Source organism: Scylla paramamosain, chromosome 6 (genome assembly GCF_035594125.1).
Source record: "Scylla paramamosain isolate STU-SP2022 chromosome 6, ASM3559412v1, whole genome shotgun sequence".
Taxonomy (NCBI): Eukaryota; Metazoa; Arthropoda; class Malacostraca; order Decapoda; family Portunidae; genus Scylla; species Scylla paramamosain.
In genome coordinates, this window is record NC_087156.1 from 1,045,001 (window position 1) to 1,067,538 (window position 22,538).

At 42.8% G+C, this 22,538-nt stretch overlaps 1 protein-coding gene across 1 annotated transcript in view; it reads right to left on the reverse strand.

Annotated features, from left to right (window-relative positions):
* The window catches only part of LOC135101185 (uncharacterized), a 46,280-nt gene extending 25,612 nt beyond the window's left edge, over positions 1–20,668 (reverse strand). Inside the window, exon 1 of the mRNA XM_064004789.1 lies at positions 20,535–20,668. The gene's annotated coding sequence lies outside the window, so the exon portion shown is untranslated. The remainder of the gene's footprint in view (positions 1–20,534) is intronic.
* Between the last annotated feature and the right edge of the window lie 1,870 nt (positions 20,669–22,538).

Consider the following 22,538-nt stretch of genomic DNA (forward strand, 5'->3'; position numbering starts at 1 on the left):
GGGTCAATACATCCGTCATTACAGTGTACAAGCTCGTATTCTTAAATATTTTGCCCTCTCATTGGGAATGTTATTCAAAGGCTTAAGATACTGAGTCAAATTTTCATGGTTATTTTATCTTTTTTTTTATCTTTTTTTTTTTTAATGGTGACACAGAATTCCTGTCAAAGTATTTCTGGAATCAAGAAAACATCCTCTCAAACTACAATAACTTATACTAAAGTTTGTTAAAGATCTAGAATATATGTCGAGTCATCACTAGAATCACACACACACACACACACACACACACACACACACACACACACACACACACACACACACACACACACACACACACACACACACACACACACATACGACTACTTTCTATTACACACCCTTCCTTAGCATTATTCCCCAGGAGGTGACGGGGCCAGACCTACGTTACAATGCATACAGGAAGTTTCAAAAGAAGATGAACCCGATTTGAAAGTGCTATATAGTTGCATTCACGAGATAAGCATTTATAAAACTCCCACTATTTAAAAACATGACTATTTAACGCATTTATTCCTTGTCTCTTCAAATACCGAGACTTTCATGCATAATCGGTTCGTGGTATCAAAGAAAACTACTATTTTTTTGTACTCGTGCCTCATCATTGGAAGTGACTGTAATGGAAGGAGGAAGGAAGCGTATAAAGACACAAATTATGTCATTATCCCTCCCCCCGTGGCCGCTCTTCACCCCTAAAGGTTAATCTAATAAAGCCCAGCGTCCTATCATTAGTATGCTTCTTGTCACCGCCCTGCATTGTGTGACTCTCTCCAGGTGGCTCGTCATTCCAACTTTTCCTGAACTTTGACACGAATAGTAGCAGTAGTGGTAGTAGTAGTAGTAGTAGTAGTAGTAGTAGTGGTAGTGGTAGTAGTAGTAGTAGTAATAGGAGGAGGAGGAGGAGGAGGAGGAGGAGGAGGAGGGAGTGTATGAGGGTGGTGGAGGGTAGGAAGATTTTACACACACACACACAAACACACACACACACACAAATGGTGAATATATAGATAGATATTGATACACAGGTAGATAAATGAATAGATAAATACATGCATACAGATACGCAGACAGGCAAACGGATAGACAGACAAACAGACAGACAGACAGATAGACAAATAGATAGGTATATAGATAGACAGACTGAAAGATAGATTAATAGACACACACACACACACACACACACACACACACACACACAGAGAGAGAGAGAGAGAGAGAGAGAGAGAGAGAGAGAGAGAGAGAGAGAGAGAGAGAGAGAGAGAGAGAGAGAGAGAGAGAGAGAGAGAGAGAGAGAGAGAGAACAAGAAAACTGACATAATTAAGGAAGTAAAAAGACGGAAGAAAGAAAGGTAGAAAGCCCTCGGGGTGTTGAAGGGAAGGGCTGAGAGAGAGAGAGAGAGAGAGAGAGAGAGAGAGAGAGAGAGAGAGAGAGAGAGAGAGAGAGAGAGAGAGAGAGAGAGAGAGAGAGAGAGAGAGAGAGTGGGGGGGAGGGAGGGAGGGAGGGAGGAGGTAAAGGTCTCGCCTGGAGGTAACATCATTTCACTCTCATTGTTTATTTACACAGAACGGTAAACATGCTCATCATTCTCTCTCTCTCTCTCTCTCTCTCTCTCTCTCTCTCTCTCTCTCTCTCTCTCTCTCTCTCTCTCTCTCTCGTATATTTTTTTTATAGACGTTTCTATTTATGTACGACTACTACTACTACTACTACTACTACTACTACTACTACTACTACTACTACTACTACTACTACTACCACCACCACAACCACCACCATACATTGAATTTCAAAGGCCATACAGATGTTTAGTCGTGTTTAGTCGTTTGTTCCATTAACAGTACATAACCCTTTTTAAACTATCACCAAAATACAGGGACGTGTCGGTTAGGTGGTTTATTGCTGCTTCCCTTATTTTCGTACGTTCATATGAAATCACCCTTGAAAAACTTGCCAATAACTTCCACTAAAGCCTTAATGTTAGTCAAGGTAAGACGCTGTAATGTCTGAGATAAGGAACCAAGAGTGGGGTGGTGGTGTGGGACGTAAGACTGCAGATCTTAAGTGATGGTTGGCAGGGGTACGCGTGACACTAGGGCTTGGAGTGAAGGCAGTGAACGCAGCACGAAGAAAAGATCGGTATTATAGCGAGGGATAGATAGATAGATAGATATATAGGTAGACACGTAGATAGATAGATAGATAGATAGATAGATAGATAGATAGATAGATAGATAGATAGATAGAGAGAGAGAGAGAGAGAGAGAGAGAGAGAGAGAGAGAGAGAGAGAGAGAGAGAGAGAGAGAGAGAGAGAGAGAGAGAGAGAGTGAGTGGATGGATTTTTTTTTTTTGCGTTATATACAATTCATTATATCTTTACTTCAATATACAGTTACACACACACACACACACACACACACACACACACACACACACACACACACACACACAGTATAAGCATCTCACTCCTTTCACTAACACGCCCCTTCCTCCCTCCCTCCCTCCCTCCCTCCCTCCCGTACCTTCTAGCGGTAGTTTCACTTTCGCTACTCGGGAGGAGAGAAGGAGCACGTGGAGGAGGAGAGGGAAGAGGAGGAGGAAGAGGAGGAGGAGGAGGAGGGAGAAAGATTTGGTAAAGGAAAGTCCGTTTTGAGTACTGGTCTATCAAATGTATTCGGTCACCCAGCCTTGGTGTGTCACAGAGGATGATAGGAAATACACTGAAAATCAAGCGAATGACGAAGAAATTTATAGAAAGCCGTGAGAATATTGGCTAGTAGATCAATTTAAGGATAATACGAGAGAACGATAATATTCGGGAAACCCAGTATGAAATTCATGACCTAAATGTTGAAAAGAAAACGAAGAGGTAAGAAATTTATATAGATCCGTAGGTAAATTCAAACATGATAGAAAGAAAAAAAAATATGGACGAAACTTGTGGATTCCAGTATAAGATAGGTGAAAGATAACAAAAATAAAGCGAAAAGTTGAGAAATTTTTAGAATATCTTAAGAATATTAACTCAAAGGTAAATTTAAAGAAAACACAAAAAGTTAATGATAAAATCCCTTCAATTCCAATAAGAAATTCGTGGATATAGTACCGGAAATAAAACGAAAAGCTAAATTAAAGTAATATAAAACCATGAGAATAACACGAAAAATTGTAAAACCTCATAAATTTGAGCATTAAATTCGTAACAGTCAATGTCAACTCGCTAGTCACACCTTCGCTTGCAACCACACTGGCACTAAATACATTGGCAATTCTTAGGTAAATTTCTCGAATATGTGTGATAATAATAGGCTGGATTTCAGTTCTGTTCACACACCTTTACTTTATACAGAGCATCACCATCTTACCCTTCTTGGTCTCTCATAAGGACTATTTTTCAAAGGCTGCTTAGATCACTATACGGGTTCTCCTCGGGGTCTTTCCTACTGACAGTGTAGAATCCTTTGTTAAACTACCAGTGAAATAAATGAAAACATCCTTAAGTCTCTCATAAATCACTCCCTTACTCTTCTTGTTGGTCTCTCATAAGGACTATTTTTTATAGGCTGCACAGATCACTACACGGGTTCTCCTCGGAGTCTTTCCTACTGACAGTGTAAAATTCTTTGTTAAACTACCAGTGGAACAAATGAAAACACCCTTAAGTCTCTCATAAGGGCTGTGAAAATCATTATAAGAGTTCTCACGGCTGTCTTTCCTACTGACAGTGTAAATTCCCTGTTAAACTGCCAGTGTGATAAAAAACTCATTCTTTTAATGATCTTTAGCTTACAGTAGAGTCAAAATAATCGAGATGGGACGCAAAAAACATTTTAAGAATACGAGGCAGGAAGACTTCAGGAAGGAAAGGCTTTAAAAGATTAGATAAATTTATGGATGAGGTATGTTGCATGCAGATGCCGCCACGTGTGGGCCTAATGGATACTTCCAGTTTCTCCTTTATTCTTATAATGGCGCGCTCATAAATTTCAACGTGGTCCCAGAAGCCACTAATAACACCTATGAATCTCAGTATAAATTTCGTAATAAGGGAACAGACTTCAAACCGAATACGTGTTGGTCCGTTCATGAATCCAGAAGTAATTGTAGAAATCACTGATAAGACCAGTGAATCCCAGTGCAAGTTTCGTAATAAGGGACAGACTACAAACCGAATACAATCATATCAGTGTGTTCACATATCTAAAGGTTGTCCCACGATCTGTGAATCCCTCTGCAAGTTTCGTAATAAAAGGAAAAATTTCAAACGGAGTACATATTGGTATGATCACGAATCTAAAGTTAATTCTGGAAGTCACTGATAACCTCTAAGTTTTAATATAAGTTTCATAATAAAAGAGCGCATTCCCATCCGCCGTCCACTTCGCAGCTGTTTGACATGAGCCCAGCACGCGGTGAAGTCTTGCGTCAGGTGAGCTGTGTACTCTCAGGTGTGATGAAGGCACCCAGATAACCCTCCTCCCCGCCCCGGTTACTCCCTAATACCCTCCACCTCCTCTCTCCTCCCCTCCCCACCCACAGCCCGGTACACTAAACTTTCTCTCTTTTCTCTCTCTTTCCCCTCTGCCTCCCTCCCTGCCCCCCCCTCTCTCTCTCTCTCTCTCTCTCTCTCTCTCTCTCTCTCTCTCTCTCTCTCTCTCTCTCTCTCTCTCTCTCTCTCTCTCTCTCTCTCTCTCTCTCTCTCTCTCTCTCTCTCTCTCTCTCTCTCCTGCAGGTTACTCTTACTACTACTGCTGCTGCTTCTGTTAATTCTGTTACTGCTGCTGCTGCTGCTACAACTACTACTACTACTACTACTACTACTACTACTACTACTACTACTACTACTACTACTACTACTACTACTACTACTACTATTACTACTACTACTACTACTACTACTACTACTACTACTACTACTACTACTACTACTACTACTACTACTACACTACCACCACCACCACCACCACTACTACTATAGAAAGTGACAGATGTGGCAACAATTCATGTAAACATTATATATGTGTGTGCCTGCAGTATCACTTTCTTTCACCACCACCACCACCACCACCACCACCACCATCACCATCACCACCATTATCAACAGCAGCAGCAGCAGCAGCAGTGGGAAAAGGTAGAAAAAAGTAAAAAAATTGATATAGTGACGTACGAAGAGGAAGAGGAGGAGGAGGAGGAGGAGGAGGAGGAGGAAGGCGAAGGCAAAGACGACGGGACGAGGAGGAGGGCAATAGCAAAGATGACGAAGGGAAGATGACAGACACCAGGAAAGCTCACGCGCGGCCTCGAGAGGACATGACGCAAGGCCGCGATGCGCTTTTGTTTTCCTGAAGCGCCTCCACTTTCTCCTCTCCTGCTGGCGGTGGTGGTGGCGGTGGTAGTGATGGGGGAGGTGCTGCTGCTGGTGCCTCTCCATATATACCGTCACATCCCAACGCCTCCATGAATGTCGTAATCTAATCGAGTTCCCCTCAGTTGCGAATTACACGTTCTATTTGGCGTCGCTCAGTGTTGGAGATCGTGCGTAATTATTCTGCTTTGCTCACTCGGTCTAGCGCAGAAAGAATCATTGGAATCAACACTCCCTTCACTAAATAACGCCTCTGTGCATATGAGAACAGAAGAACATTAGTCATTGAGCGCTGCCGTGTATATCAGAACATAAGAACATCAGTAAGGAAAGTGGCTCATTGCTCGAGAACGTAATCGTTGCATTGTGTTCACTCGATGTGGTGCAGAAAGAGGCTAATGAAAGCAGCATTCCATTCACTAAGTAACGCAGCCATGTATAGCACAAGATTGAAACATGTAAAGGAACAGTTAACCTACATTAGGAAGTTACGTGACATTCATATAAAATAGAAAAATTAAATATAATCCCAGTACATAGTGTTCTATACATTTTTTTTTTCTGATGCCTTACCTATTTATCATCCTGACAAACCCCGTAACTTGAACTCTTTACAAAGTTCATAACTTCAATTATTGTTTTCACTATACTGTACGTACATAGATATTTATATATATTCCATACAAAATACGCTTTTTTTCTGATATATTTCTTTTCACCACCTCGACAAGACCGTAATTTTAACATTTAACTATTTGCAAAGGCCGTAACTTTTTATAAAACCCATACCTTTAAATTTAATTCTTTACAAAACTCGTAATTTTAACTTTTTAACTCATTGCAAAGCCATAACGTGCTACTGCTCACAATTAAAACCCTCTTCCACACCTGTGTTCTGCATCATGAAGTACTTACAACTTTCATAACTTTCTACGACAAATGAACTGCCTCAGCACATTTCCTTCATATAGCGAGTCACTCAGTCACGTCTTTTCCGCATCGTTTACACCTGTGTGCTGTATCACAAGGAATACCTGTCATAACTTTCAACAGTAAATATAAGCAACTTCAACACATTTTCATCATAAATCACTCATAAGTCACCTCTTTCTTCGATTATGAACCATCTCTTCTTATAACTTTTCTTTAATAAAACTACCTCGTGAAATTTTCTGGAATATATAAGTAAGATAGAAAGATCGATCGATAGATAGATAAGAACACATAGATAGATAGGTAAGTAGATAGATAGAGATAGTTGTACATAGATAGATAGATGGAGAGAGAGAGAGAGAGAGAGAGAGAGAGAGAGAGAGAGAGAGAGAGAGAGAGAGAGAGAGAGAGAGAGAGAGAGAGAGAGAGAGAGAGAGAGAGGAAAAGAAAACATTGAAAAGAAACCACGAGGAAGATGCCGCTCACTACTATTCTGTAAACTGAAACAGGAAATGCTGAGTTCATGATTCATTTTGAGAGAACGAGAAAGGAAGGATGTGTGTATACTTTCATTATCCATTTTCAGCATTTTTTTTTCTCTAGAAGTCAGTGAGTCAGTCAGTTACGTGGACGGACCTCACAGCCTCTCGACCACCCCAACCTGGCTGGACACGCGGAGTGGTGGTGGTGGTAGTGGTGGTGATGGTGGTGATACTAATTGTAGTAGTAGTGGTAGGGATAGTGGTAGAGATAGTAGTGGTAGTAGTAGTAGTAGTTGTTGTTATTGTTGAGATAGAAATGGTAATGGTGGTAGTAGTAGTAGTGTTGTAAAAAACACGAAACACTCTGGGAGACGAAACTAAACAATCATTCTTTACCAATAGACTGAAATAAAAAAAAAGATAAAAAAATAAAATAAAAATAAAGAGCGATAGTGAAGTGAAGCTTGACTTGAAGAGAAGTACGTGAGTGAGCCAATGGATTTCAAGAGGCGGCTTATACAGTGCGAGGGAAAGCTGCGTGTGGGAGAGAGAGAGAGAGAAGCGAGAGTGTGAAGTGCGCGGCATTGCAAGGCGGCGGGCAGGGAACTAATGCATTGGGAATAGGAAGCTGGTAATGACACTCGGGCTGGTGTTCTAATTTTGAGCCAATGAGCGTCTCCTCTCTCGCGTGACGTCACACTCTATTTATGAGAGAGAGAGAGAGAGAGAGGAGAGAGAAGAGAGAGAGGAGAGAGAGAGAGGAGAGAGAGAGAGAGAGAGGAGAGAGAAAGGAAGGAAGGCAGGAGAAAGTGGTCAGATGGCCGGTAGCTCTGACGTAACCAGACCACCTGCTCCTCTCTCTCTCTCTCTCTCTCTCTCTCTCTCTCTCTCTCTCTCTCTCTCTCTCTCTCTCTCTCTCTCTCTCTCTTTCTCTTTCTCTTTCCATCCAGTACTCAAGCAGACACTAAGGCACAGAGTAGTCACAGATTCCCTGCCGCGCCTCCCCCAGTAGTGGTATAGTAGTGGTGGTGGTGGTGGTGATGGTAGCGTATAGGTTTCCTCGAGACGTGACGCAGCGAGTGGTGAAAAGCCGCGAGCTGCCGTCCACTCTTACACTGACTCGCGGAAATGACAGCCAGCCTGCACACTTGTTGCCCCCAGCGCATCACTGTCGTCCCTGCGGTCTGCCGTAAACTTAACACTGTTGCGTCACCACTGTCGTAAACTACCTGAGTGCTCGTACACGCGCGGTGCACGTAATGAAAAAGCCACTGAGTGTTTTGTGATGGAAGTACACAAGGTTGTATTCCTAACCATGGCTTCCCATTTTTACACTTGGGAGGCTGTTGTAGAAGTTACTGGAGTTTTCAAGGATGTTTTTATGATCTTAGTGCTAGTTAGTACGAGTTTTCAAGTTGTTCAGTTTATTCTAGTGTTAGTTTAGTTACAGTTTTATTCGAATTTTCAAGGATGTTTTCGGAATTCTAGTGATAGTTCGTACGTATTTTTAAATGTATTTTCATAATTCTAGTGATCGTTTAAAAAAATTTGCATCATCAGCAGGAAAAACGCTCATGAGAACACGACTAACCATCTCTGTGAACAGTCCTGATGAAAGAGAGAACAAAGCGTTAAACAATGTGATGCATTCATGTACTGAAGACACTGGCAGCTTGTACAATGGTGCATAGTATGACACGTCACAATGGTGCAGTCAGTTAAGTCACCTGATGCATGTCATTCATCCCTATGTATTGTACTACGGAGAGGTGAGAGGGGGAAGAAAGCAAGGAAGTTTGATACAAAGGCACAATGTGGTTTTGTAATAGTGAGTGTGTTGACAGCGACCGTCAGTGAGCCTCTGCCCGCCTTGCCTCTTCTCTCTTGGCTGATTCTCTGTGGCAGGGATAGTGGAGCACTTGTCTTTGATATATGTATGGCATTGCACGCGCACACACACCCTCTCTCTCTCTCTCTCTCTCTCTCTCTCTCTCTCTCTCTCTCTCTCTCTCTCTCTCTCTCTCTCTCTCTCTCCCTTTTATTTAAACATGAAGCAAAGTGGCAGCCAAGTCTTTGCCTCGCCTCCGCCTCGCCCCCACAAGTCAAACACGTTCAGTAACTCCTGGTGTTGCTAATTCGCGGCGTCATCTGTGCTGTTTACTCTCACTCCTCGGCCAGCCCGCCCAGCTCCGGTGCTCCAGGGCGGCAGTGACTGGTGTGGCCGCCTGACCTGCCCCACTGCGGCCCTTCACCTCGCCTCGCCCCGCCATGCCACTCTGCTCATGACCATGACACCTTCCCTCACTCAGTTATCCACCACTCTGCCCTTCACCCTGACTCCTCTCGCCCTTCACCCTGACTCCTCTCGCCCTTCACCCTGCCCAACGCTGCTCGACATTGCTCCCTTCATCTCGTGCTGCTCTGCTCTGCCCCCGCCCCGCTGCGCTGCGCCTTGGTCCCGCCAACACTGTAGCAAGACGCATGAAAATATTGCCACTTGGCTTAACCTTATATTTCTTTTTGCACTCAAGAAATAGTTTATCTTTGGATTATCATGTTAAATAAGTTTTTTTTTTTTTTAAACTTTCGCGAGATGGAACAGCCCGGCTATCCCCAAGTAGACCAAGGAATAGTCACTGCTTAATGAAAAAATAATTGTAAAATGCGAGAACCAAGAGAAGAAATGACACAAAAAGCCAGTGCGGGAAAGTGGCTTTCTCTTAACACAAGCCGCTGCTGCCTCACTGCCTCCCTGCCTCTCTGCCTGCCCCCGCCGCGCCGCCTCTCCTGTTGATGCTCGTTGGGTGAGATGCTATGAAAAGAAGAGTACGAGAAAGTACTGGAGACAGATGAAATGTTGGAATATTCAGATGTAGGCGAGAAAGAGGAAGGAAGATGACACTATAGCCGAAGAGTGGTGGAAGAAGATAAATTATAGCAAGAGTAAGAGAGTGAGAAAGAAGAGGAATGACGAGGTTACTTCCTGATAGAAGGAGAGGAGATGCTACGAGAAAAACAACAAAGGATGTATCGGAGGTGAATGAAATGCAAAAATAATCAAATCTACGATGAGGAGGATGAGGAAGAAGGATGTTACTGGCGCCTGAATGATGCACGGAGAGGAGATAGCCAGAACAACAACACGAGGTACTGGAGACACATGAAACGCAGGAAGAATAATATTTACTTGATAATAAGGATGAGGAAGAGGAAGGAGGTTACTGGCTGCATGAATGATGGAAGGAGAGACACTACGTATGAGAAGAATTAGAGGAGGTGCTGGAGACATGAAACGCAGGAATAATCAGATTTACTTGATGATGAGGAGGACGAGGAAGAGAAAGGAAGTTCCTAGTCACGTACAGTACCTAAATGATAGAAAGAGAGAGGATACTACGAGAAGGACAAAACGATGCATTAAAGACAGATGAAAGGCAAGAATAATCAGATTAATTTAATAAGGAGGACGAGAGGGAGAAATAAAGAGGCTTGGCACGTAGGGTACCCTCATAGGCACTGGTGGAGACACTGGTGTGGGTGTTAATGTACTAGGAGGGGAGAGGTGCCAGAAAACGCACCTCAGAGCTCCTCCCAATACCAGTATCTCCACTCATTGGTCTTGTGGGGCGACTGTAATAAGTGACCGGCCTGGTGTAGCACGTGAGGGCGCTGCTGATTTACAACGTTATCATAGTTAACCGACTGTCATCTGCGTGGCGTGTCTGCGGGTGCTGCCTCATTGAAAAGTAGACGCAAGAACACAAGAAAATAAAGAAGGTTGCAAGAAACCATCAGACCTACACGTGGCAGTCCCTGTATGAAGAATGCCTACCTATTTCCTTTTTTTTTTTTTTCATGTATGGGGGAACTTTGGCCACGGATAATAAGACAAGAGAATAAAAAAGCCCACTGAAGAAGACAGTCCAAAAACAAGTTCAAAATAACACGGGAGGAGCGTCCTGTGTGATTAAAAACAGTGACACGAACTGCGCAAACGTCACTGTTGCCAAAAATACCCCGCGCTGTTTGTCCTAAATGGGTGTATCTTACGCACTGAATACAGCCGCTGGTTTTGTCATAGAAGATGTACTAAAATTATGAGCGGATGAATGAAAATAGAATTAATTAGACAGTATTACTAAGAGTTAAAGTCTTAAAGAGTGTTGGTGCGTTGACAAAATCTAAGATGCATCTCACTCAAGTTTGGGAAGCGCTGCAGCTGCTGAGGTGAGGAGTGCCTGGTAACGTAAAAATCCGCTCTTGAGTATAAACAGCATAGAGCTTGAGGTGAAAATGAAAATAACTCCTAGATTGCATAAAAAAAAAGTTGGAGAAAAAATGAAAATCACGTTTACAGAACTGCGTACAACCCGGAGTGAAAATGAAAATTGTATAAAACTTGAAGTGAAAATTAAAATTGTTCTTACAAAATTGCGTAGAACTTGAAGTGAAAATGAAAATTACTGTTGGATGATTGCATAAAGGTGAGAGTGAACACAGCTTTCTTCGCTTGCCTGACAAGGAGAGGGGCTGCGGGGGGATAGGGGGAAGCCACAGGGGTCTGGAAGGGTGATGAAGGTTTGGGGAGGGGGAAGATATCACTCAACAACAAAGATAAAACATTACACTTGATAAGAAATTATTATATTTACAATGATAAGTGAATATATACGTTCATGTGGTGTGAGGCTGGGGAGGTGTGAAGTTAGGGAGGTGTGAGGTTGGGGAGATGTTAGACTGGGGAGGTGTGAGGCTGGGGAGGTGTGTGACTAGGGAAGTGCGAGGCTGGGGAGGTGTGAGGTTGAGGAGGTGTGAGGCTGGGGTGGTGTTAGACTGGGGAGGTGTGAGGCTGGGGAGGTGTGAAGCTGGAGGCAGATGAAAAATGGGATAAATGAGACTGGGTGAGGCTGGAGAGGTGAGACTGGGTGTAGATGAGGCTGGGACAGTTAGGTTAAAGGTGCTGTAATTCTGTTACTGACAATGTAACACTATATAGTCTGAGTAACCCTAGACGAAAAAATAAGTAAATAAATAAGATAAAAAATAAAAATGAAATTAAACGAATAAATAAAAAAAAAAAAATAACTACAACCATTGCAAAAATTTAATCTGCCCCACCTCTCCCTCCTTCCTAAGCAATCAATAGCATATTTAAAACAAGGTCCTTATTCTGAAACGCTTTTGTTCTTCCAGCAGGACTGTTCGCGAAGGCCACAGAGATGAATAGTCAGGCTCTTATGGCTCCAGCGATTCTAGTGATAGATTAATAAGCATTCTGCATCATCAAAACTCAACTCATCATCTCTGTGGCCTTTGACAATAATCCTTATGAGAGGCCAAAGCGTTTAAGAATACAAGGCGTGAAGATTTATCGTTTAGTGTGCATCTATATAATGCTCTTACACTGAGTTGCATTTAGTTATATCAAAGAAAATGAAAATGTGGTAGCAAAATCTGAATAATGCAGAGCAGATAGTAGATCACATGATGAAAAGTAGTAAATATTTATGTTGATGAGATAGTTGGCTGGTGGTTGAGGTGGTGGTGGTGGTGATGCTGGTGATGTTGGTACTATTTTCGTTAGTACTGGCGGTGGTAGTAAACAAGGAAGGGAAATAGTGATGGTAGTAGTAGTAGTAGTAGTAGTAGTAGTAGTAATAGTAGTGTTAGTATTAGTATTAGTAGTAGTAGTAGTGGTGGTGGTGGTGGTGGTGGTGGTAGCATCAGTAGCAGCAGCATCAGTACTGTACGTGGTGATGGTGAGGCTCCGTACTGTCGAAGTGAACACACACACACACACACACACACACACACACACACACACACACACACACACACCGGCAGGGTAAAAGTTCGGGTGAAAGTGACTGACGCCTGAAAGTGAGATTGGCTCTTGGTACTCGTGTGTGTGTGTGTGTGTGTGTGTGTGTGTGTGTGTGTGTGTGTGTGTGTGTGTGTGTGTTTACCGTATTCACCATCTCCACCACTACCACCACCACGCCATTAATAAAGAGTTGCTCAGTGACTAAAAAAAATTAGTGAGTTAGCGAGTGACTGATGAACCATTACCTCATACAGAACAACAACAACAACAAGAACAACAACAACAACAACAACAACAACAACAACAACAACAACAACAACTAGAGACAGACAGATAGACAGCCACAAATAATGATGGGAAGAGAAGAGAAACCAAAAGAAACACACACACACACACACACACACACACACACACACACACACACACACACACACACACACACACACACATACACTAAATGATGCTTCACCAAACAAAAAAAAAGTAGCATTTTGTTGTAGTGGTAGTAGTAGTAGTAGTAGTAGTAGTAATAGCAGGAACAGGAGGAGGAAGAGGAGGAGATAGAGGACATGTTGAAAAAAAAAAAAAAGAGGAGGGAAGAGGAGGAGGAGTTGGAGGAGGAAGTTATAAATAAATAGGCAAATAAATAAATAAATAAATAATAGATAAATAAGCTGGACTGATCGACTAATTGATTTAATACACCACAACGAGTGGGTTATATGGCAAGGGAGGAAGTGAGAGAGAGAGAGAGAGAGAGAGAGAGAGAGAGAGAGAGAGAGAGAGAGAGAGAGAGAGAGAGAGAGGAAGAGGGAGAGGGGGAAGAGAAGGGAGGCAAGGAGGGTGGGAGCAGTCAAGAAGTAGGCTGTGGTGGGCGCCAGCTGTTGTTTTACGTGGCTGAACCTCATCAGTACGAACTAAAAGTGAGAGTAAGACAGGAACGTGACGCTTGGATAAATTCTCATCGCCAAGCAAGCAGGTAGGTGGGCAGGTAGGTTAGGTGGAACAGATGGGTAGATGGGGTAGATTGGTATTAGGTAAGGAAAGGCTGGGTGAGACAGGAAGGTGACGGTTGGATAGCTTCTTACTACAGACAGACAATTAAGTGAATAGGTAGGTGGGTAGGTTGGTAGTAATGAAAGAATGGGTGAGGGAGTAACATGACTTGAAAAACTCAGTGCCAAGGGTTACGGGAAAAATATATGTACGTTGGGAGACTGGTAAGGAAGTGCTGGGGTGACACGAGGCAGAGATCCCGACTGCATTGCATAGACTTAAGACCAGGAATTTTGGGGCAGCCGAGAGAAGACTGAATGTACGAGTATTCCTAAATATTTTGTGCTCTCATAAACAACTATTTTCAAAGGCAACACAAATGATTAGTCAGTTTCTCAAGGGTGTTTTTCCTTCTAATGATGCGGATACATGTCAAACAATCATTAGAATCATAGGAACACTTGGCTTTCACTAGAGTCTGTTAGAAGTATTTTTAAACATAAAGAATTACTCTCAAAGGCAACACAAATGATTTTTCAGATTACCACTCGTGTTTTTCCTATTGATGGTGAAGGATACATGTTAATCTATCACTGGAATCACAGAAACACTTGAAATCCCCGACAACTTTCACTGGAGCCTGCTAGAAAAAAGTTGAAAGAAGACATTGCAACGTTTTAACAATATGGACCTGAGGAGGATGAGATGACGTAACTTAAACACACATGGATGGAATGAATGAATAATGCGAAGGAGGACAATAGAGAGATGGCTGATTAAATATAGTATGAGAGTGTTATAAGTTTGGATAGGTAGAGATTCCACATATGAGACAGATTAGTGACGAGGATAACAGGATCTAATCTGCAGTTAAGGCTAAGGAGAAAACCACGGATAGGATGGAAGGACGGTAGAAAAAGAGGAATAAGTGTAAAAGGAACGTCTGTGGAGTGTTATAGAGAGAATACGTAGACAGCAGACTGGTAAAAAAAGTGAACTGGATCTAATGTGTGAAGGAAGAAGACCACGAACAGAATGGAACGACGGACTGAAGAAGTAGAATACATGTAAGGGGAATTCTTGTGGAATCCTGTGATAGTTTGTGCATGCAGAGATAATATATAAAAGACAAAATAAGTGAAAAAAAAGCATAACCGGATCTGATATGAGGAGAGGGCTAGAAATGGAATGAAAAAGCGCTACTTGCAATGGGAATGTTCGTGATGCAGGGGAAAGAGTTACACGTGCTGTGGTGAGTGAAGAGCAGCTATGGATGCATGGATAATAACACGTTATCAGAGACCTCGACCAGAGTTTCTCCCGCATCTGGTCTGATCAGCTGACCGGTCCAGGTGCGAGGAGGAGCGTCGTTCTGTTGTGGTACGCATTCTCAAACGTTCTGCTGTCTTATCTCGACTACTTTCAACTGTATTACGTAGAAGTTATTAAGATTCAGATTTTGTTAGTGATACTGTAAAAGTTTTGGCGTTTATTTCCACTACTTTTAACAGATTTACGTAAAGTTATTGAGGTTTTACTACTAATAAAACATTCCTGCACCTATTTTCACTACTTTTAACAGATTTACGTAAAGTTATTGAGGTTTCACTACTAACAAAGCATTCCTGCACCTAACAGGAAAAAAAAAAGTTGACATTCAAGCGTTGATAAAAAAAAAAAACCCGAAAAAAACATGAACGAAAAGTATTGAAAGTATTGAAAGTTGGAGCTTCTATTTTTCCTCCTCGCGAAAAAGAAAAGAAAAAATAAATAAAAAGAGCACAGATATACAAGGTACTGTAATAATACTACCTGGCTGATGGCTAAGACAGGTACTCACACAAGGTTAAAAAAAAAAAAAAAAAACCGAGGGATGAGCATAAGAATTAAAAAAGACAACAAGCGGACCGACACTTGGCATATCGAATGAAACAAAGAAAGAACGGTAGATCAGCACACTGGTAAATGCGAATGAAGCTTAGATCACTATATTGGTGAACTGAAGGAGTGAATGAAAGAAAGGCGAGGCGAGGCGAGGCGAGGCGAGGCGAGGCGATGGGTGGGGAGTGGAGGTGGGCGCAGCGGTGACTTGAAGTGAATGAAAAGTAGTGCAGCGTATTCAGTTAGGGAAGAGGCGTCAGTAAAAGTAAAAAAGAAAGGCAGACAAGCACTCTCCATAGTAAGAGAGAGAGAGAGAGAGAGAGAGAGAGAGAGAGAGAGAGAGAGAGAGAGAGAGAGAGAGAGAGAGAGAGAGAGAGAGAGAGACATGGAAAAACGCAAGTAGAGATAAAATAAAAAAAAAAAAACATACAGACAAATAGGCAAAGAAACAGACACAGATACAGACGGAGAGACAGACAGACAAACACACACACACACACACACACACCACCGCGACTAAGTAAACAAACTGTGGGTGAAGCGAAAGACAGGCACAAGAGAACCAGTGGACTCAATATAATGGAAGTACGGGTGACAGTCTGACAGTTGAGGTCAATCCTACCTTTCTCCCTTGCCTGCCTGCACATTATCCTCCCCTAATGATGCGCAATGCTACAACTGCTCTGCTCGCTGGTAATAATGGTAATGGTCTGATAGCGGGTAAAGGGTTGAGTGGGAGGGGAGGGGAGTGGAGAGGGGAGGTTTACCGTAAGGAAATGTCAGACAAATGGGGAAACAGGCTTAACTCAAACATCCTTTCACCGTAATGTTACCAAGTAAAAGTGTAAGGCAGTGAAAGTGATAGCCAGTGTTTACGGTTTTGCCTTATCATGTGTGTGTGTGTGTGTGTGTGTGTGTGTGTGTTTGTGTGTGTGTGTTTGTGTGTGGGTGTTGTCAATTTTTGTGATAGAGATCTGGATATCGGTACTTTTTTTTTTCATTTTTTATATGCAAAGATGACTAGGCGAGTGACATAAAATTGTACTAGATATAAAGAGTCGGATGTGTGTATATATGTGTGTGTGTTTGAAATGATTATATATGAAATGGTGATGTTGCAGTGGATGGCTAAAATAGACACCGTGATCAGCAGCTTCTTAGAACCGAGTCACTGGCCAGTTTCAAAAGATTAGATAAATGTTTAAATAGGGATGACAAGTAAATATAGATACGCACGTTTTATACAGGGACTGCCGCGAGGAGGTCTACCAACTTTTTGTATCTTTCCCTTCGCTCTTCATTTATTAAAGTGGTATAAAGGATATAAATAGTTCTCAGGATCAGTAGCAGGATAAGGTAAGAAGTAATGAGTTCAAGCTTAATAAAGGTAGATTTGAAAAAGACATAGAAAGAAATTGCTTCTCATATAGAATGGTGGGTGACCGGAATAAACTCAGCAATCAGGTTCCTGCTGCTGAGTCAATAATGAGCTTTAAAAAATTAGACAAATTTATGAATAGGAATGATAGGTGGATATAGATTGGTATATCTTGCGCAAGGACTGCCACGTGTAGACCTATTGGCTTCTTGTGGCTTCCCTGATTTTCTTATTGTCTCACTAAAGCCTCAACGCGGGGCGCAATCACAGCACACTCACCAAGTTGAAATACTGAGTAATAAATCAGGAAGCTCAAACAAATGTGAACTTCAGGAGAGAGGCGCCATTTCAGGAGTCTAATCCGGGACTCGAGCTTCAGAAACCGGGATCAAAAGAACAAGGTCAAAAGAGCTATGACCTCTTATATTCTTTTGATCTTGTGAGAACCCGCCACGTTACTGATCAAACAATAGGCGGAGCTTCTTTGTTCGGGTCACTACAGGATATTCTTATGCCATGTGACGTCAGCGAGGGCGAGGGCGCGGGTGAGGGCGACAGGTGACCCACATACAGAGAGAGGTCTTGACCGAACGCTTCAGTCTTCTTTCTCCTGGGGCTGCGATGCCTGACTTTTCCACCCAGTCACTCACTACAGGGCTGAAGTGCCTCCTGATTCCCACCCTCCCTGCCCAGGTGGTATCACAACAAGGCAAGGAAAGAAAAAAAAAAAAGTTCATCATGCCACTCCCTAAAAGAACCAAGGATGGAAGACTTTAAAGAGACGAGTAGTTTAGCTTGTGAGGTGTCTTGATAACTGTCCCGAAACAGTTCTGGTTGTAGGCAGAAGGAAATAATATAAAAAAAATAAGAAAATATATGCAAATCTACTTTTCCTTCAAGGATTCAGGAGGCAGAAGAGTCTGAAGGGAAAACCAATTTAGTTTTCGAGGTGACTTGGTAACTTCTCTCTTGAAACAGTTCTGGTCGTAGATATGAGAGAAAAATGACGATAAAAAGATGTAGAGGAGACTAAAAAGGGATATTTTTTTTAGTTTTCTTGATAACTCCTCTTCCGAAACAATAATCGTAGGAAGGAGAAAATACAGAAACAGGAGAGGAGTTACAGAGTAAACCAGTGAGTGGGACGAAGGAGGGAAGATCCGTGTTGATTGACGACTGGCGAGGGAGTGACGGATATCGGGGAACACAAAGGAAGAAGGAAGAGCTGCAAACTTATTGGTTACTCATGAGCTTGTTAGTGATAAAGTACACGAGTGAGAGAGAGAGAGAGAGAGAGAGAGAGAGAGAGAGAGAGAGAGAGAGAGAGAGAGAGAGAGAGAGAGAGAGAGAGAGAGAGAGAGAGAGAGAGAAGTCCCATATTACACCTTGTTGGTCATGGCGCGACAACTCTATATGGGTCAGTTCCGGGTCTTTGTGGTGACCCAAGGTGTGTGTGTGTGTGTGTGTGTGTGTGTGTGTTTACCTGTTTGTAGCCTTAAGAAGATTGAGTCATTCATAATTCTCTCTCTCTCTCTCTCTCTCTCTCTCTCTCTCTCTCTCTCTCTCTCTCTCTCTCTCTCTCTCTCTCTCTCTCTCTCTCTGTGTGTGTGTGTGTGTGTGTGTGTGTGTGTGTGTGTGTGTGTGTGTGTGTGTGTGTGTGTGTTTACTTATCTGTAATTTAAAAGGACTTAGAGAGAGAGAGAGAGAGAGAGAGAGAGAGAGAGAGAGAGAGAGAGAGAGAGAGAGAGAGAGAGAGAGAGAGAGAGAGAGAGAGAAAGAAAAAAAAACAGTGAAAGTTTAGTGACGTCTCGGTTGATTACAGTTACATCGACTCTCCTTAACCCCCTCCCTTCCCCTCCCTTCCCCCTCCACCCTCCCCACAGGCTGCAATCCCTCCCCCTCTTGTTGGCAGGCGTTAGTGAAAGCGAATTGCACCCCCCACCTCCCCTATCTCTTCCCCTCTCCTCTCCTCCTCCTCCTTTCTCACACCACTTTTCTTTGTATCCAACGAAAATGAACATTATTTTGCACACACACACACACACACACACACACACACACACACACACACACACACACACACACACACACGACCCAGGAAAAGTGAAATAGGAATTAAATGTGAAAGCGATTGCAAGGACGTTAAAAGTGACTTGGGAATGGTAAGAACTGACTGGTGTTCTCCTGGGCTCATTCTTAACCAGTAGCATCCGGGTGACCTCTGGGATCTTAAGGAAATAGGTTACTGGAAGCTGACATTGCAAGGAGCTACTGACTTCTCAACTATAGGAGAGCCGTCATAGAACTCAACAAAATCACCTAATATTTGCCCAAGTAAGAATATGAAAATGCTATCAGATTCAAAGGGTTAGACATGCCTAACCTCACCAAACATTTCTTAACAAGCTGTGGTGGAAATTTGCTGGGATTTTCAAGATAATTTTCATGATTCTGGTGATAGGTTGGCAAGGACTCTATACGCTTTTAAAAATAACAAAAAAAAAAAAAAAAGTATCCATCAGAACTCTATTTATCATCTCTGTGGGCTTCGAAAATATTTCCTGTGAGAGAAAGATAGTTTAAGAATACAAGCTTTAGTTAAGGAAGAAGTTTGAACTTGTACAAATAGTTATAAGCTAGACAGACTCAGATTTATAAAGGAAAAACAAAAAAATCGGTTCATAGGTAGGGTTGCGGATAAGTGAAACAGACTCAGTAAGGATGTGGTACGTACTATACAAACATTAGTTTTAAGAGGTTAGATTTGTGGATGAGAACTCGATATAGTAGTAAGTGTTGTGGAGCTGCCGTGTGTAGACCAGCTAGCTTTTTTGCAGCAGTCTTGTTTTCTTACGTTCTTGTGCTCTTATTTTCTCTGGTTTGTGAGGGTAAGCCAGGCCAGGAACACACCGGCACTACCTCGCCCTCGCTCCTTCCCTCCCTCCCTCCCTGCTTGCCTTTCTTGTCTCTAAATCCGGCTCCTGATTCTCTTCCTATCTTTTCACCAGTAATAGCATCCACTTCTCAGTCCTCTAGGCCACTCTTTCTTTGCTGTCTTCAAGTTACGTATTATAATAAAGAGAAGCATCTTTTTGTGGTTAAGCCTGAAGAACTTACACCAGCCATGCGTTCATTATTTCGTTTTTCTTTTTTTTTTTTTTGTTTCTTTCCGTACTATTGGTGCATTCACACTTTTCTTTTGCTCCTGTTTATTTCCGTTTGTGTATGATGCATTCATCAGGTGATAATACTCAGTGTTTACCCTTTCGTCTCAAGAATGGGAGCTTTCATCAGCACTGTGTCAGACTGTGTTGAGTATCAGCAGCATAACACAGCGAGGACAGAGGAGTTTTGGGACGAGTACTGGATCACATGTAAGACATTCAAGGAATTGTCTTGGCTCGCATCCTCAAATCTTTCGGCGTCTCATCTCGACTACACGAAACAGGCTGTAGTGGAAGTTATTGAGGCTTTCCAGAGGGTTTTCATTCTGCATCACGAATGTAAAAAAAAAACAAAAAAAAACAAGAACTTGACTGATTATCCCTGTGGCTTTCGAAAGCAGTTCTTATGAGAGTCCAAAACGTTTAAAAATTCGGGCCTCTGTATCAATACCTCCTTAATAACTGAAGCTCACCTTGTGTGTTGATGTGGCGAGAGGAACTCCGATCTCGAGTCCTGACTAGCGTGTTGTTTGGACCATCCAGGCAATAAGTACTGTTGGGCGAGGCTGGCGAGCTGCACCACCACGTGTCTCTGTTGACTAGACGATTCCCAGCAGTGTGTTAAGTGGCCGAGGGGAAGAGGAGACTTGTGCAATTCATTTGAGTTTTTCCAATGCTCTCCAAAACGTGGCTTAGAGCAATGCTATCGGCTGTGTACACTGTGAACTGTTTGTTTCCCGGAGTGCTAAGGAGAGGGAAGGAGCAGCTTAATAGGGACTTCAGAGCGGTTGTTACCAGCACAACCACAACGAGGACTCCCTGTGTGCGGCAGCGAATTGTAAGGGGAGAAGAGGAGTGGTGGTTGTAGTGATGGTGGTGGTGGGCGTAGAGGAAGCGGCGGGACTGCGATCACCACCACTGTGAGAGAACCACTGTCGCCGCCTCTTCCTCCGCCGCCTGCCGAGCTGAACCCACGCAGCGAAAGTTTCACATATCGCTCCTCCGTCCTTTCTCCCGTGGCCGCCCCCTCGCTCCCTCTGCTCCCTGCTGGCTCCCTCGCTGCCTCGCGTCGCGCCTCTCTCGGGTCCCAGGAAGCGCGTTATCCGCTCCTCAAGTCTTGCGTGAGATCCGCCCCGGGCTTGCCTTTTGTTCAGATTCAACGAGCCTCATAACACAGCGCATAGAAAACCTGGAAAAGCTGGTACATATTACTTCTCATTGTATTCTGCTCCTCGGTGTTGTTCCTCATGTGGTGTCGATTGCACATTGGGCGGTGAATGTGATGGTGATGCGAGGTGGCGTCTTGAAGTGCTAAGTGGTTCATGTAACTCATTAATGTGTAGCGTCACTGTGGCTTGTTGTGTTGGGTTCCTTTGCCCTTATTACAGTAGCGATTACTATTGTTGCAAAGATCATGTGAGAGGCTACGTGGTGGCCCCGACCGCCGCCCACGCACTGCCCGCCACATCCACGCCCTCGCAGAAATAGCAGGGACATTACTAGGTGACCTGGCGGCGAAAATTTTTACCGAAGAAGGAAACAGGAAGGTGGAAATCTGTTTCTTCTTACGTTCTTTAAAATACTGCACAGAATCTTTGCGAATACTTACCCGTAGGAAAGAAAAATGGATTAAAAGAATATGTTCATTACCTAGGCAATATAATGCTGCTGAACGAAAAGGAATGTGTCGGAGGGGTTCATGAATAAAGAAACGTGTGTCATAAGCAATGAGAAGGTTAAAAAAACGTCTGCAGTCTTACTGTTCAAGTTCCAGGCATGTCTTGCGAGTCAGGATGAAGTACGTTTGTTGTTGTTGTTGTTGTTGTTGTTGTTGTTGTTGTTGTTGCTATTGTTGTTGTTGTTGTTGTTGTTGTTGTTGTTGTTGTTGTTGTTGTTGTTGTTGTTGTTGTTGTTATATTATTATTATTATTATGATTATTATCCAAGATGGGTTTTGTCCAAGGCCGCAATAAGAAAAAGAAAAAAAAAATCACTGAAAATGATAATCCCAAAAAGAGAATTATCCAGAAAGAATGTCCAAAATTACGAGAAGTGTCTTGACACCTCCCTCTTGAAGGAGTTTAAAGTCTCCGGTAACAGGATATACAGAATCAGGCTGAGGGTTCCGAAGTTTACTACCGCTGTTGTGTTGGGTGTGTTTCCTCTCGCAAAGACTGGCGTAGTAATATTTGCAGCTATTTCAGGTAAAACATCAACTATTTCTTGGTTAGACACGGAAGAAAAAAATCTGCCGGTACGTAAATCGGTTATTTGTTGGTTTGGACGTAGCTTGCTCATTTCCTTCTTTCTTTTTTCTTGCTCATGTGATAAAGGAATCGTAATCTTTGTTGATATGGCTTGTCTTGTTGTTGCATCACTAGTGGAAGTTACCGAGGCTTTCAAAGGTGTTTTTATGATTCTAGGAAAAGGAATGTGCATCTGCGGGAAGAATTCTTAGAAAAGCGAACTAATCATAT